The following is a 14,509-nucleotide window of genomic DNA, read 5'->3' as shown; positions in this document are numbered from 1 at the left end:
GCTTGCCGTAGCGAAAGCTTCTGAATAATTTCGACAACCTGGCGATCTTTAACGAAGTGCCGACACACAGGCGTCTAAGTTTTCCGCTTCCATCAGGAAGGTGGCGGTCTGGGCTGGGAATCGAACCCGCGTCCTTGGCGTCAGCAGCACGACGCCGTCCTATCCACTGAGCCACCCCAGCGTGTTTTCACCGGAAATGATGCGGCGCCAACATTGGATCACCTAACTAAAACAGGGAAAAAAGGATTAACCCCAGTCTCTCAGAACTCACTGAATGCATTGATTATGAGTAGAAGCGATCTAAAATAAAAACCAACGATCTAATGACATTATTTTTTAAACTCCTTTTCAATATTTCCGTGCTACTGCCTCCGCTGCAAGCACCGTTTGTCCAACGACGGAGGGCGCCACGCCGCTAAGTTAAAACTCACCCTAAAATAGTTACCGATGTCCTCCCAGGGAGCAGTCTCGTAAGGGTGCTCGTCGTGGCTCTTATTAAAGTGGCCGAGTCGAACTCACAATCGCCAAAAAACAGAAAGTCTTCAACCAATTACCCACATTATAAACGTCTAACCAAGACAAGAGGAGAAAGGGAAGAAGAAGAAACGGTAGCACTCATCCAGCCACTGATCATGAGCGGGATATTGCAGAGCTTACCGTACCACAAATTTTCCCGCGCCAACCAAAATCAAAGAAACACCACTATCAGGAGAGTATATAGGGCAGTCCTCAGCCTCGCAATTTTGACCGTGAGGCGAACTGACAACCGGTGGTTCAGCAGGGTAACAGACTGAACAGCCAGAGGTGGGTCTAGAAAAAAGGGAAGGCTATTAAGTCGATGAAGGGAAGAAATAGCAACATTCGGATGCAAAGAATGGACTCGCGCAGCGCAAGACAAGAGCAGTCGTCATAAATAGAATGTTGATGATGATCACGATGAACAGGCCTTCAAATGGTGCCTTAATAATGCGGTTGAAGAAGTCAGATAAACCACTATCTTAGAATAAAAAGAGCGGCTGGGAAAACAAAATTGGGAAGGGCAATTGTATGGAGCACAGGTTACCTTTCTGAAAAGAAACGACTGCGCGCCTTATAGACAGGTATCCGATTCAGCGACTCCGCATGAAAACTCTCGTCTACCAAAAAGTAGATCCAAACCAACACAAGATTGACTGATTGATTACTGGGGTTTAACGCACCGATGCTACAGAGGCGACGTGGCTCGCCGTGGTGGAGGGCTCCGGATTAATTTTGACCACCTCGGTATATTTAAAGGGACACTGAAGTGAATTTGTCAAGCTCCCGTTTTTACTTGCCCTGCGTAGACTGGCTCAAATTAACACACGTTTCATCGTTTATCCGATTGATAAGTCAGTAATTGTTTTATAAAGCCCGGGAAAAACTACCAATCACGCTCTGCGGCGGCTGCACCAACTAAAGGCTGTGACGTCGGCAGGAGGTGCACCGTGATAGGACGACGTCCAACATTAGCATTCAAACAAGTTTCGGTTTCGGTTCTGTAAAACAACATGCTTAACACCCGATGTTATTCTTGGATTGGCATTCTCAACATATTAATAATCGTCGTACCGCGCTTCTACCATATTGTCGGCTGTACAATGCCTAAGATAAGCCTCCCAGAACGCTTGGAATCGCAGCAATCACTAGCCGAGGCCTACGCAGTGGACGAATGCTCTCCGCACCATCGCAGACACTCAAACGCCATGCGCTTTTCCCAAATATTTAGAGCTTGCCTCACTCATGCCTGTATCGTAAAAGGCGTGTTCGCACCAGGCCAAGGGTCTGCTGATTCTGCCCTGTCCCCACTGCCCGCCACCAGTCGGAGCTTATGGCAACAGCACGCCAACGAGAACTCGCTAGCGCGTCCGTGTCAGTCTGTGCGTGTTCTGCGAACTTGCTCGTGGAGCAGTTAACGTTACGGCCCAAAAATGGTGAACTCAGGTTAGAAAACATTGGTCTAAAAGGAGAAAATCAACTTACAAAAAAATAATGCACCCTCGGCGATTTGAACTAGCGACTTGCAAAATAACATACCTAGTGCTCCAGACAACTCGGCCATGGTCCAGCGACGCGGCGTTGGAAATATGGGGTATATAATGTATAACTAGTTTACACTTTTATACAGTTTTAACATTTCAAGCAGATAAGGTGACTATTTGTTGTATAGCGCTAGTGTAGAAAGTGTCTCTAAATTTTTACCGTATTTCACGTCTAGCAATTGCATTTCTTAGACTAAAAAGCGTTCGCAGATGTGTAGTGGTGCTGCTGGCGGCTGTGCTTGTTCACCCAACGCAAAATAGTGCTTCCTGCTACCCAGTTTCACGCTGTACGGTAAAAGTTCCGGTTGATTGTATTTCCTTACTACCTATATTGACTTCGCTGACTTTTCTCCCGCCTTCAACTCGCCTTAGATTTTCTACTAGCGTGCCAGACAGCGAAGCGTCGCATGTGCGCTTGTGCAACGTTGTGTGAAGCGACTTGGACTTGGAGCTTGATACAGTGTACAAAGTAACAAACTAAAGAAAGGTGCATTGTTCTATTCACAAACTTGTCGTGGCTTAGTTTCAACTGAGCGAACAAATTCCGACCACCCGTTGGCAGCCGGCGGACTAAAGGCTGTGCCGACTGATTCTGTCAGAAGGTCGGCGAGCCGTGCAGTAGCGGAGTCAAGCCAAGTCATTTCGTCCTGACGTCACACGAAAACGCCACAGAAAATGGGCGACGATACAGAGAGGAGGGCAGCATTTTCGAATTCACTTTTCAATTAAATAAATTCACGTAAACGCACTCAGAGTGGTCGAAACATGGCCTATGGACTCCGGACTACAATTTGCGCTACTACATGCGACCAAATCTCTAACACACGGGCATTCTCGCGGTCCGCCTCCACCAGAAAAGGGGTCGCCGCGGCCGGGAATCGATTCCGCGACCTTGAGCTCAGCAGCACAAAGCCATAGCCACTGAGCCCCCGCGGGGGGTCAATCCGACACAAGAACAGGCGATATGGTAAAATTAAGTTCATTTGGGGAAAGATGTAAAATCATGAGACCACAGTATACACCAGCTCCGGCACGTACAAAACTACGAGGAAGCAGTTATCGTAGTTGACTATTTAGACAATCTTTGCGAATGGATTATCCTGGCACGTACAAGAACAAAGGAACGGACGTTGGAGATATCCACTCAGCAATGCGGCTGCGGACGTGTCGGATAGAAGCGTAAATATTATTACAGTCTTTCGAAAAGCATTACTGTTGGCTGCAGGGACAATACGAAAACGCCTCTGTGAGATACTCCCTTCCACAATTCTGAAAATTAATAACGTTACCTGGACGCCCAGACACAAGGGTCTGGAAGAGAACGAGGCACCGACCAAGAAGCACGGGAACGCTCATACCGTGCTCCTTACGACCACGACTACCGCTAACCCCTCCGAGAAAAACACCTAGAATGTCTCCTCATCTATACGCCTAAGAAAACAATTTTTCCCTTGCTACAATTGGGTCTCAATGTCAAAAAATCACAAAGTCTGTAAACGATAAACCAGCACAAGTATCTACAAATCTCTGTGCGCGAAGATGTTCGGTGGGAACATCACACAATTAATAAAACTCTGCTAAAATCAGATCAACGTCTATCCTCCTCCACGCAACCTAGTCATGTCCAAGGGTATGCTCAACGGAGTACAACTCAAACATCACATATTCCACTTCTATTAAGATACGGCAGGCAGCTTTGACCAGCTTGTTACCTCAAGATCAGCGCTAGCTGATGAGAGGGCAAGGGAAGGAGCTGCCACCACTCGCGCCCTGGACATCAGGTTCCACCCTTCAGCTGATTACCATCTCTAAATCCCCTTTTCCTAGAGCTCAACTATTTATTCCGCAACAAACATCTTTATACTCTCGCTCTCTTCCCAAAAAGCAAAAATGTGCAGTCCGGCTTAGGCATCAGAGAATAAAGAGATCGAAACACTGACCCTAACAACTTCTCGCTGAAACTGACCACCAAGCAATCCGCAGTCGCAACCTTTTACGCTTACATCTTAAGCCACAGAAATGCCGAGGGACTTTGTCTCTCCTGCGCCACGGCGATTAAAAACCCTCAGTAATAGTCTTTGTCGCTACGCTGGCATTCAGTGCTCGTGAAGCATACGTTGTAAATACAGCCACTTCGTTCGAAAATGCTCTCTGGCGGTCGATGTAACACTATCGCGTCTTACATCTTACGACCCGTACGTAGATGTCATCTGAAATTTTTATAATCAGGGAGAACGTCCGCGTGGCATCTGGTAGGCTGCCAGATAGGCAGCCGCGAGGCCGTGAGGTTATTACCTTTGAAGTGTTTGCTGGTATCCTGCACACTCTCTTCCAGCATCCGTAGTCAGAAACTCACTTAGTAAAAAAAAGCGTGTTATATTTTAAATCACGCAGTGAATCACTGCGGTGAAGCTCTGAGTGCCAATTGTCAGAACTGTGCAATTTTATCCCCTTTGAGAAAATTCATCTTGCCAGAAATGTTTTTTTAACACAGTATTGTTAAAATACACGTATTCATCAAGGGTACCTTTTGGGGAAGAAATATTGTTTAACCTGTTTTTTATGTACATCTTCGTGGAGGAGACAGAGAGGCGGGGGAGGTCTGGGATAGCTGACGCAGTATTGAGTTTGACCCGAAATTAAAGTACCTATTGAATAGTAGAAGAGCAGGCAGCAATACTGCCACTTCTTTTCGTGTCCTCAGATATTAAATCCCTCTATGATCATTGGTGTATCGAAAACCGTCAAGGGTGTATCTGGCGGCTAATATTCAATCAAAGCATCGCCCCCACATACGCACAAAAAGTTCAAAGACATACTACCATAACCAATGGTACTGCGGCAGAATGTTTTTATTTAATTTTTACTTTGTGTGTCCGTCTTTAGCATGTCCTCAGAACGGCTGGATATGGACCGCCCATTGGTCATTTAAAATGGTGCGAAGTGCACACTCCAAAACGAAAAAAAAGCAGTAGCTGAAGAACAAGGAGGGAATATGTGAATTTGTATTTCTGAATGCCCCTGCTTTGTTTGATCCAATGTAGAATTATGGGGGCTATCACTTGGAGAGCATTGCAATTTGTTCTGTTTACCCTCACAAGCCGCAGCATTCTATAAATAAATTACGTTGTCTGTTGTGTAGCGGGCGCTGATCACACAGAAGAAAAATATAAAAAGATCTCGGGGTCAGTAGCCTTCGAACAACTGAAACAAACGCAGAAAACTTTCAGCATCTGTGTTTCTCTCGACTGTCCTGCGTTTCCGTACGTTCCAGCTGAAGGTTTCCTGCGATCATGAACGCTCTCGCCCAATCCGAAGCAATACTACATGTGAAACAAACACAGTGTGTTCCTTATCTTTTTGTCTCTTTACAATTCTCTGAGAATAAAACACTTACGTACGTAGCCGTTTGGGTACTGAATGACACTAGGGGCAACAAAACCGGCTAGTGTGATTTCCACAAGAATGGCAGGCTAGAGTTGCACGATATGCGCCCCAAAGGAGAGGGCACAGTGACTCTACAGCAGGCGACATCACTTCTCCAATAGCTGCATGTGAAAGTTGTCCAGTCGGTTTTCGGTCAAGGTCTGCCCCCATACACACCCTACTCCAACTTCTATGATTTGCATTTGGTAACGAAAAATGTCTACATATTGACATAGGTCATGCTTAGGTGGTGGACACTCTGTGACACAATTATTTTTACAGCACGGCCTGGTACGGTTCACTCCGCGGGATTTCGTTGGATCAGGGTTAATGAACAGAATACACTGCATGGTAGACCAAACTTCCTGGCGAATGCTCTGTAGCTCTCAATCTAATAGATATCTCGGTAAAAAAACTATGACGCAGTTGGCCGTACAGACACCGAGTTTTATTTAGTTGTCCTAATTAGTTTGGTTACAATAAAGTTGTAAATAATTCATAATATCAGTGTGCTCTTCCATACTCGGGCATCTATACAAGCGGAGTATAGTTACAGAAAACTGCTATCACTCACGTTTAATGGGAATTATCCCGAAACAATTTAAGTGCCCAAAAGGACTGCTCAAAAAGACTACATAACTGTGGGAAGGTTTATCTTTGCAGGCCTAATGGGTAACTACTACTCGGAATAAGTAACATCAAGCCGCCACCCCTGAGCCAGTCCAGCTTCGTTGCCTAATTTTGTAAACAGGTTTCAGCGTCAGTCGTTTAACGCGCCGACGCAACGCAGGCGATGAGGCGCGCCGTAGTGGACGGTTCTGGATTAATTTTGACCAACTGGGGATCTTTAACGTGCGCCGAAATCTCGTGCACACGGGAGTTTTTGCTTTTCGCCTCCATCAGAAAAGCGGCCGCCGCGGCCGGGAATCAAACCCACGACCTCGTGCTCAGCAGCGCAACGCCTTAAACAGTGTCAATCATTTCCAGCAATGTGTTCGTGGCACAAAAAAAAGAAATCGTATTTTTTTTATTTTTTATTTTTTTTTGCCTGCAGGAGTCTTGAGGCCACACTGAGAAGGACACAATGTTCTAGACGAAACAATTCAAATTGTTCGGACAAGGTTTTCTTTTTGGATATTATTCATGTTTTGATGGTCTGCCAGTAGACTTCACTAGTGGCTAGCGCATCTTGAAGGAGCAGAAAAAATTGTTAAAATGAAATGTTTCATGAGTAGAATTAAACAAAAACGCAAAGAGATACTTCCGAAATCGCGCAAGACGCACAAAATTGCGCCCCGTCGCTCGGATGTGGTCTTGTCCGGTGCTTTGCGCCTTTTCACACAAGTATGAACTTTCACCAACGCGCCCAGATGTCTCTTCTTGCGGCGCAAATGGAGCATGCCAATGTGGCCGAATTTGCGGCTCTTGTTGCATCGTGGCAAAAGAAGAGAAATAAAAACCGAATTAAAAGTTCTTGGCCATTTAGCACGTAACCGTCACGCAAATTTGAGACGAAAACATTTTTTTCCATACCCGCCTCTTCATAATAGGGAAAAATACGGACCCTGAAGAGGAATACTACCTGGCTTTTTCGTCGTTCGTGTAGTATTTTTGGCACACGATGATAGTTTTACAAACGCGGACAAAAAATGGCGGTGGCTTAGCTGAGCTAACCCTGGATGTGCAAAGCGAAAGCTTGGCTTTAAGAGTTGTTTTCACAAGTTTACCTTTTGATTTAGCTGTAATTGCAGTGAAACCTCATTAATTCGAATTTCGATAATTCGAATTTATGGATAATTTAAACAGTACGATTTGGTCCGGCCAAGTCTCCATTGAAGCCTATGTATTAAAAAGTCCTTTAGTTCAAACGCGAGGGGCCCCCGCCACGGATAATCGAGCTACGCGCCACCGCGCCGGCAGCTTCGGTCCTAGTGCACGGCCATAGGAACGGTTCCTCTTCTTACACACGAGGCTACTTTGCCAAGGGTAGGGCGCAGCTGCGGTCAAATGAAGGTCGAATGCTCCGCGACGGCGAAAGAGCTCGACGAGATTAGTAAATTTTTCTTTAAAGTGAAGTCGAGGCTCAAGTCTCAATTACTGAAACTTAACGGCGACCGCCTTTCAAATTATCTCGTACCGTGCCACCCCGTTTTAAGCAGCCGTGTATATCGACCACGTACAAACAAGCCTAGTGTTGCGCCAGGCCTGCCGAGACTGGCTATTCACGTTGTAAACGAGGCTTCGGCGGCACTGGCCAGCCGTATACTTTGCGTGTTCAGTCGCGTGACGGTCGGACCGCAAGTGTGCCAACCGCATGGAACAGATGAACGCACGCCAGGCGAGAAAGAGCCGTTCCATGCGGGGCGTGCGTTCCTCCATAACTTTACCGTTGGTACGATCATCCTTCGCTCACCCCCGTTTTCTGCTTTCGTGTGCGAAAATGATTGCCAGGTACGGAAACATGAACTGGCTGACTTTGCATTGCGTGAGGCCTTTGAATGCGTGTATTTTTTTCAGCCAGTTATTTTGCTCGGTGCGATGCGAACTTCAGAAAGAAATGAAGGTTGAGTCGTGAGCGCTTACGAACAGGAGAGTCGACTTCGCTTCAAGTTAAGAACAGGCGTGGTAAATGTGGAGACAAAGCAGCAAAAGAACAGAAAACAGCTTTGTTACGTAAAGCAGTTGAACTACGAGAACTAGAACGTACCATAAGAGATAGTACTGAACGACGTGCCATAGTGTGAGGAACATAGAGAATGCAGCCTAGAAAATATTGAGGAAGTGAGAATGTGCGGACACAACGCCGACACGACAGAAAAAAGAATGAAAATAGAGACGTTTTTAGGAACGATTAATCGTAGAAAAGAGGCCGACATGAATAAGAAAATGGGAAAATGAACACGTAACGTTGAAGCAAAAGAGAGGGACAAGGTACACCTGAAACAAGTACCAGGATGAAAAACAGGCAGGAGATAAAAAAGAACAATATATACTACCGGAGCGAACAGAACGCCAGTGAGCCGCTCTGGTGAATAGAAGAAATAAGGAAAGAAGCAAGGATGAGAGAAATCAAAGATGAAAGGAAGCAATCAAAAACGAAAGAAGGAGGGAGAGTACGAAGAAAAGGAACAAAGAAAAGTATGGTGCTGGGGAAGTTGAAGTAGAAAGAAAAGGAAAAGAGGAAGGGGAGAAATGCTAAACGGAGGGTGGAGATTAGAAAAAGAAACTGGGAAGAAATTGAAAATGTGTAACTATGAGGGTAAACAAGAGAGACAAGAAAAAAATAAAAATTTGGCAACATTAAAAAAAATCAACAAACCAAGGCCAAAACAACCAATAAAGTATAAAATAAAACTAAAGCTCGACCAAGATACAAGAAAGAAGCAACCAATGCCGACAGAAAGGAATCGGGAACTGTATTGGCATGTTAAATAGCAAGGAACATAAATATTTCAAGGAGGATAGAAGGATTGAGGAAGTAAAAAGCAAAGGTACAAAGGAATTAAAGAGAACAATAAATGAAAAAGAAACGGAAAGATCTGCGAAATAAATAAAACTGAAACAAAGCCGGACGCAGGAAGGAAATAATTAAGCAGACAAGAAATGGAGAAATAGCAGTAAAGGTGAAAGTAAGAAAAGGAGCTAGGAAAATTAGAAGCAAATAAAAAACTGCACAGGCAAGGTGAAATAAAAAGTTTCAAAGGCGCGAAAGAAAGGAAGGGGAAAGCGAAAGAAAAAGGTTAAGAATTAAACGAAGAAGATTTTTAGAAGAGATGCACAAGAAAACCAAAAATTTAGTACGGAAAGAAGGAGAAAAAATAAAACTGAAGACAGCTGGAAGATGCTGTAAAAATAGCACAAAGAAGAACAAACTGTAGGAAACAAGCAAAAAAGGGGTAAATATTTAGGTAAAAGAAGGGTGGACGAAAGGTAGAAAACAGTAACAAAATCAACCATTAGAAGAGACAGCAGGGGTGAACGATGACAAATTAGAAGGCTAACCGATATATATATATATATATATATATATATATATATATATATATATATATATATATATATATATATATATATATATATATATATATATATATATATATATATATATATATATATATAGATGAACAGAGACGTACGGGACGAGGGATTCCGTAAGGACACATATCAAAGTTGCAGTCCTTCTTGCCAGTGCTGTTTGGCGTTTTAACAGTGTTTTATAGTGCCGAATCAAGTATGATCAAAAAGGCAATCATACTTCATTCGGCACTATAAAACACTGTTAAAACGCCAAACAGCACTGGCAATAAGGACTGCAACTTTGATATATATATATATATATATATATAATCTCTCGGCGAGAGATTGCCCTGAGGAAAGCAAATTCTCTTTTCTGAAACGTAGGCCACAATCGTGCTTTTACCTTGTTGGAAGTTTTTCTTCTCTTATATATATATATATATATATATATATATATATATATATATATATATATATATATATATAGAAAGATAGCACAGCAGTCTACAACGCCAAAGGAGGCATAGGGGTGTGGTTAGGCTCTTTTTCTTTTTAACTACGGTTAATGAAGTAAACATTTTTTTAATATACAGAAGAAAGAAAGAAAGAAAAACACGCGCCCAGAGTGGGGACCGAACCCACGCCTTTCGATTACATGTCGATTTCGATTACGCCCCGGGGGTTGAAAAGAAGGTCCCCTTCTCCCCGTGTAGTCAGAGTGGCGCTGGCTACCACCCTCAAGCGTCAGATACACTTCTAGTAAATAAAAATAGCCCAGAAAGTGAAGGAGAACACAGTCGCCCAGATAGCCGAATTGGTAAGGCATTCGATATGTAATCGAAAGGAGTGGGTTCGGTCCCCACTCTGGGCGCGTGTTTTTCTTTCTTTCTTTCTTCTGTATATTAAAAAAAATGTTTACTTCATTAACCGTAGTTAAAAAGAAAAAGAGTCTAACCACACCCCTATGCCTCCTTTGGAGTTGTAGACTGCTGCCCTATCTTTCTGTATTTCCTCAACGAGCCCCTCATTTCCCTACTATATTATTCTGCGAAAGCCTAGCGAGGGTCTCGGTTCTGGCAGCCTTCATGCCTAGGTAGCATAAGAGGGCTTCCCGCCAGTTACCCGCTCATTACAGGCTGTAGACGCTCGAGTCACGCCCCGGGGGTTGAAAAGAAGGTCCCCTTCTCCCCGTGTAGTCAGAGTGGCACTGGCTACCACCCTCAAGCGTCAGATACACTTCTAGTAAATATAAATACCCAGAAAGTGAAGGAGAACACAGTCGCCCAGATAGCCGAATTGGTAAGGCATTCGACATGTAATCGAAAGACGTGGGTTCGGTCCCCACTCTGGGCGCGTGTTTTTCTTTCTTTCTTTCTTCTGTATATTAAAAAAATGTTTACTTCATTAACCGTAGTTAAAAAGAAAAAGAGCCTAACCACACCCCTATGCCTCCTTTGGCGTTGTAGACTGCTGCCCTATCTTTCTGTATTTCCTCAACGAGCCCCTCCTTTTCTTACTATATTATTCTGCAAAAGCCTAGCGAGGGTCTCGGTTCTGGCAGCCTTGATGCCTAGGTAGCATAAGAGGGCTTCCCGCCAGTTACCCGCTCATGACAGGCTGTAGACGCTCGAGTCACGCCCCGGGGGTTGAAAAGAAGGTCCCCTTCTCCCCGTGTAGTCAGAGTGGCGCTGGCTACCACCCTCAAGCGTCAGATACACTTCTAGTAAATAAAAATAGCCCAGAAAGTGAAGGAGAACACAGTCGCCCAGATAGCCGAATTGGTAAGGCATTCGACATGTAATCGAAAGGCGCGGGTTCGGTCCCCACTCTGGGGGCGTGTTTTTCTTTCTTTCTTTCTTCTGTATATTAATAAAAATGTTTACTTCATTACCCGTAGTTAAAAAGAAAAAGAGCCTAACCACACCCCTATGCCTCCTTTGGAGTTGTAGACTGCTGCCCTATCTTTCTGTATTTCCTCAACGAGCCCCTCATTTCCCTACTATATTATTCTGCGAAAGCCTAGCGAGGGTCGCGGTTCTGGCAGCCTTCATGCCTAGGTAGCATAAGAGGGCTTCCCGCCAGTTACCCGCTCATTACAGGCTGTAGACGCTAGAGTCACGCCCCGGGGGTTGAAAAGAAGGTCCCCTTCTCCCCGTGTAGTCAGAGTGGCGCTGGCTACCACCCTCAAGCGTCAGATACACTTCTAGTAAATATAAATAGCCCAGAAAGTGAAGGAGAACACAGTCGCCCAGATAGCCGAATTGGTAAGGCATTCGACATGTAATCGAAAGACGTGGGTTCGGTCCCCACTCTGGGCGCGTGTTTTTCTTTCTTTCTTTCTTCTGTATATTAAAAAAATGTTTACTTCATTAACCGTAGTTAAAAAGAAAAGGAGCCTAACCACACCCCTATGCCTCCTTTGGCGTTGTAGACTGCTGCCCTATCTTTCTGTATTTCCTCAACGAGCCCCTCATTTCCTTACTATATTATTCTGCGAAAGCCTAGCGAGGGTCTCGGTTCTGGCAGCCTTGATGCCTAGGTAGCATAAGAGGGCTTCCCGCCAGTTACCCGCTCATGACAGGCTGTAGACGCTCGAGTCACGCCCCGGGGGTTGAAAAGAAGGTCCCCGTCTCCCCGTGTAGTCAGAGTGGCGCTGGCTACCACCCTCAAGCGTCAGATACACTTCTAGTAAATATAAATAGCCCAGAAAGTGAAGGAGAACACAGTCGCCCAGATAGCCGAATTGGTAAGGCATTCGACATGTAATCGAAAGACGTGGGTTCGGTCCCCACTCTGGGCGCGTGTTTTTCTTTCTTTCTTTCTTCTGTATATTAAAAAATGTTTACTTCATTAACCGTAGTTAAAAAGAAAAGGAGCCTAACCACACCCCTATGCCTCCTTTGGCGTTGTAGACTGCTGCCCTATCTTTCTGTATTTCCTCAACGAGCCCCTCATTTCCTTACTATATTATTCTGCGAAAGCCTAGCGAGGGTCTTGGTTCTGGCAGCCTTGATGCCTAGGTAGCATAAGAGGGCTTCCCGCCAGTTACCCGCTCATGACAGGCTGTAGACGCTCGAGTCACGCCCCGGGGGTTGAAAAGAAGGTCCCCTTCTCCCCGTGTAGTCAGAGTGGCGCTGGCTACCACCCTCAAGCGTCAGATACACTTCTAGTAAATAAAAATAGCCCAGAAAGTGAAGGAGAACACAGTCGCCCAGATAGCCGAATTGGTAAGGCATTCGACATGTAATCGAAAGACGTGGGTTCGGTCCCCACTCTGGGCGCGTGTTTTTCTTTCTTTCTTTCTTCTGTATATTAAAAAAATGTTTACTTCATTAACCGTAGTTAAAAAGAAAAAGAGCCTAACGACACCCCTATGCCTCCTTTGGCGTTGTAGACTGCTGCCCTATCTTTCTGTATTTCCTCAACGAGCCCCTCATTTTCTTACTATATTATTCTGCAAATGCCTAGTGAGGGTCTCGGTTCTGGCAGCCTTGATGCCTAGGTAGCATAAGAGGGCTTCCCGCCAGTTACCCGCTCATGACAGGCTGTAGACGCTCGAGTCACGCCCCGGGGGTTGAAAAGAAGGTCCCCTTCTCCCGGTGTAGTCAGAGTGGCGCTGGCTACCACCCTCAAGCGTCAGATACACTTCTAGTAAATAAAAATAGCCCAGAAAGTGAAGGAGAACACAGTCGCCCAGATAGCCGAATTGGTAAGGCATTCGACATGTAATCGAAAGGCGCGGGTTCGGTCCCCACTCTGGGGGCGTGTTTTTCTTTCTTTCTTTCTTCTGTATATTAAAAAAAATGTTTACTTCATTACCCGTAGTTAAAAAGAAAAAGAGCCTAACCACACCCCTATGCCTCCTTTGGAGTTGTAGACTGCTGCCCTATCTTTCTGTATTTCCTCAACGAGCCCCTCATTTCCCTACTATATTATTCTGCGAAAGCCTAGCGAGGGTCGCGGTTCTGGCAGCCTTCATGCCTAGGTAGCATAAGAGGGCTTCCCGCCAGTTACCCGCTCATTACAGGCTGTAGACGCTCGAGTCACGCCCCGGGGGTTGAAAAGAAGGTCCCCTTCTCCCCGTGTAGTCAGAGTGGCGCTGGCTACCACCCTCAAGCGTCAGATACACTTCTAGTAAATATAAATAGCCCAGAAAGTGAAGGAGAACACAGTCGCCCAGATAGTCGAATTGGTAAGGCATTCGACGTGTAATCGAAAGGCGTGGGTTCGGTCCCCACTCTGGGCGCGTGTTTTTCTTTCTTCTGTATATTAAAAAAAATGTTTACTTCATTAACCGTAGTTAAAAAGAAAAAGAGCCTAACCACACCCCTATGCCTCCATTGGCGTTGTAGACTGCTGCCCTATCTTTCTGTATTTCCTCAACGAGCCCCTCATTTCCTTACTATATTATTCTGCGAAAGCCTAGCGAGGGTCTAGGTTCTGGCAGCCTTCATGCCTAGGTAGCATAAGAGGGCTTCCCGCCAGTTACCCGCTCATGACAGGCTGTAGACGCTCGAGTCACGCCCCGGGGGTTGAAAAGAAGGTCCCCTTCTCTCCGTGTAGTCAGAGTGGCGCTGGCTGCCACCCTCAAGCGTCAGATACACTTCTAGTAAATATAAATAGCCCAGAAAGTGAAGGAGAACACAGTCGCCCAGATAGCCGATCATGTCCTTACTATATATATATATATATATAAATAAATATATATATATATATATATATATATATATATATATATATAGAAAGATAGGTCAGCAGTCTACAACGCCAAAGGAGGCATAGGGGTGTGGTTAGGCTCTTTTCTTTTTTCACTACAGTTAATTAGGTAAACATTTTTTTTAATTATACAGAAGAAAGAAAGAAAGAAAAACACGTGCCCAGAGTGGGGACCGAACCCACGCCTTTCGATTACATGTCGAATGCCTTACCAATTCGGCTATCTGGGCGACTGTGTTCTCCTTCACTTTCTGGGCTAGTTATATTTACTAGAAGTGTATCTGACGCTT

The 14,509-nt window shown here is 45.0% G+C and overlaps 1 protein-coding gene and 1 non-coding gene across 2 annotated transcripts in view; one reads left to right on the top strand and one right to left on the bottom strand.

Annotated features, from left to right (window-relative positions):
* Positions 1-14,509, top strand: part of LOC144164678 (frequenin-1-like) — an 834,816-nt gene that overhangs the window by 618,000 nt on the left and 202,307 nt on the right. The window lies entirely within an intron of this gene.
* On the bottom strand, positions 14,378-14,449 carry Trnat-ugu (transfer RNA threonine (anticodon UGU)). Its single transcript has one exon. It is a non-coding gene; the product is annotated as a tRNA-Thr (tRNA).

The sequence above is a fragment of the Haemaphysalis longicornis genome, unplaced genomic scaffold (assembly GCF_048455015.1).
Source record: "Haemaphysalis longicornis isolate Haplotype H1 unplaced genomic scaffold, Haemaphysalis longicornis Haplotype H1 scaffold_1, whole genome shotgun sequence".
Lineage (NCBI taxonomy): Eukaryota > Metazoa > Arthropoda > Arachnida > Ixodida > Ixodidae > Haemaphysalis > Haemaphysalis longicornis.
Note: the sequence above shows the minus strand (reverse complement) of the source record. Positions and strands in the feature narration are given on the sequence as shown.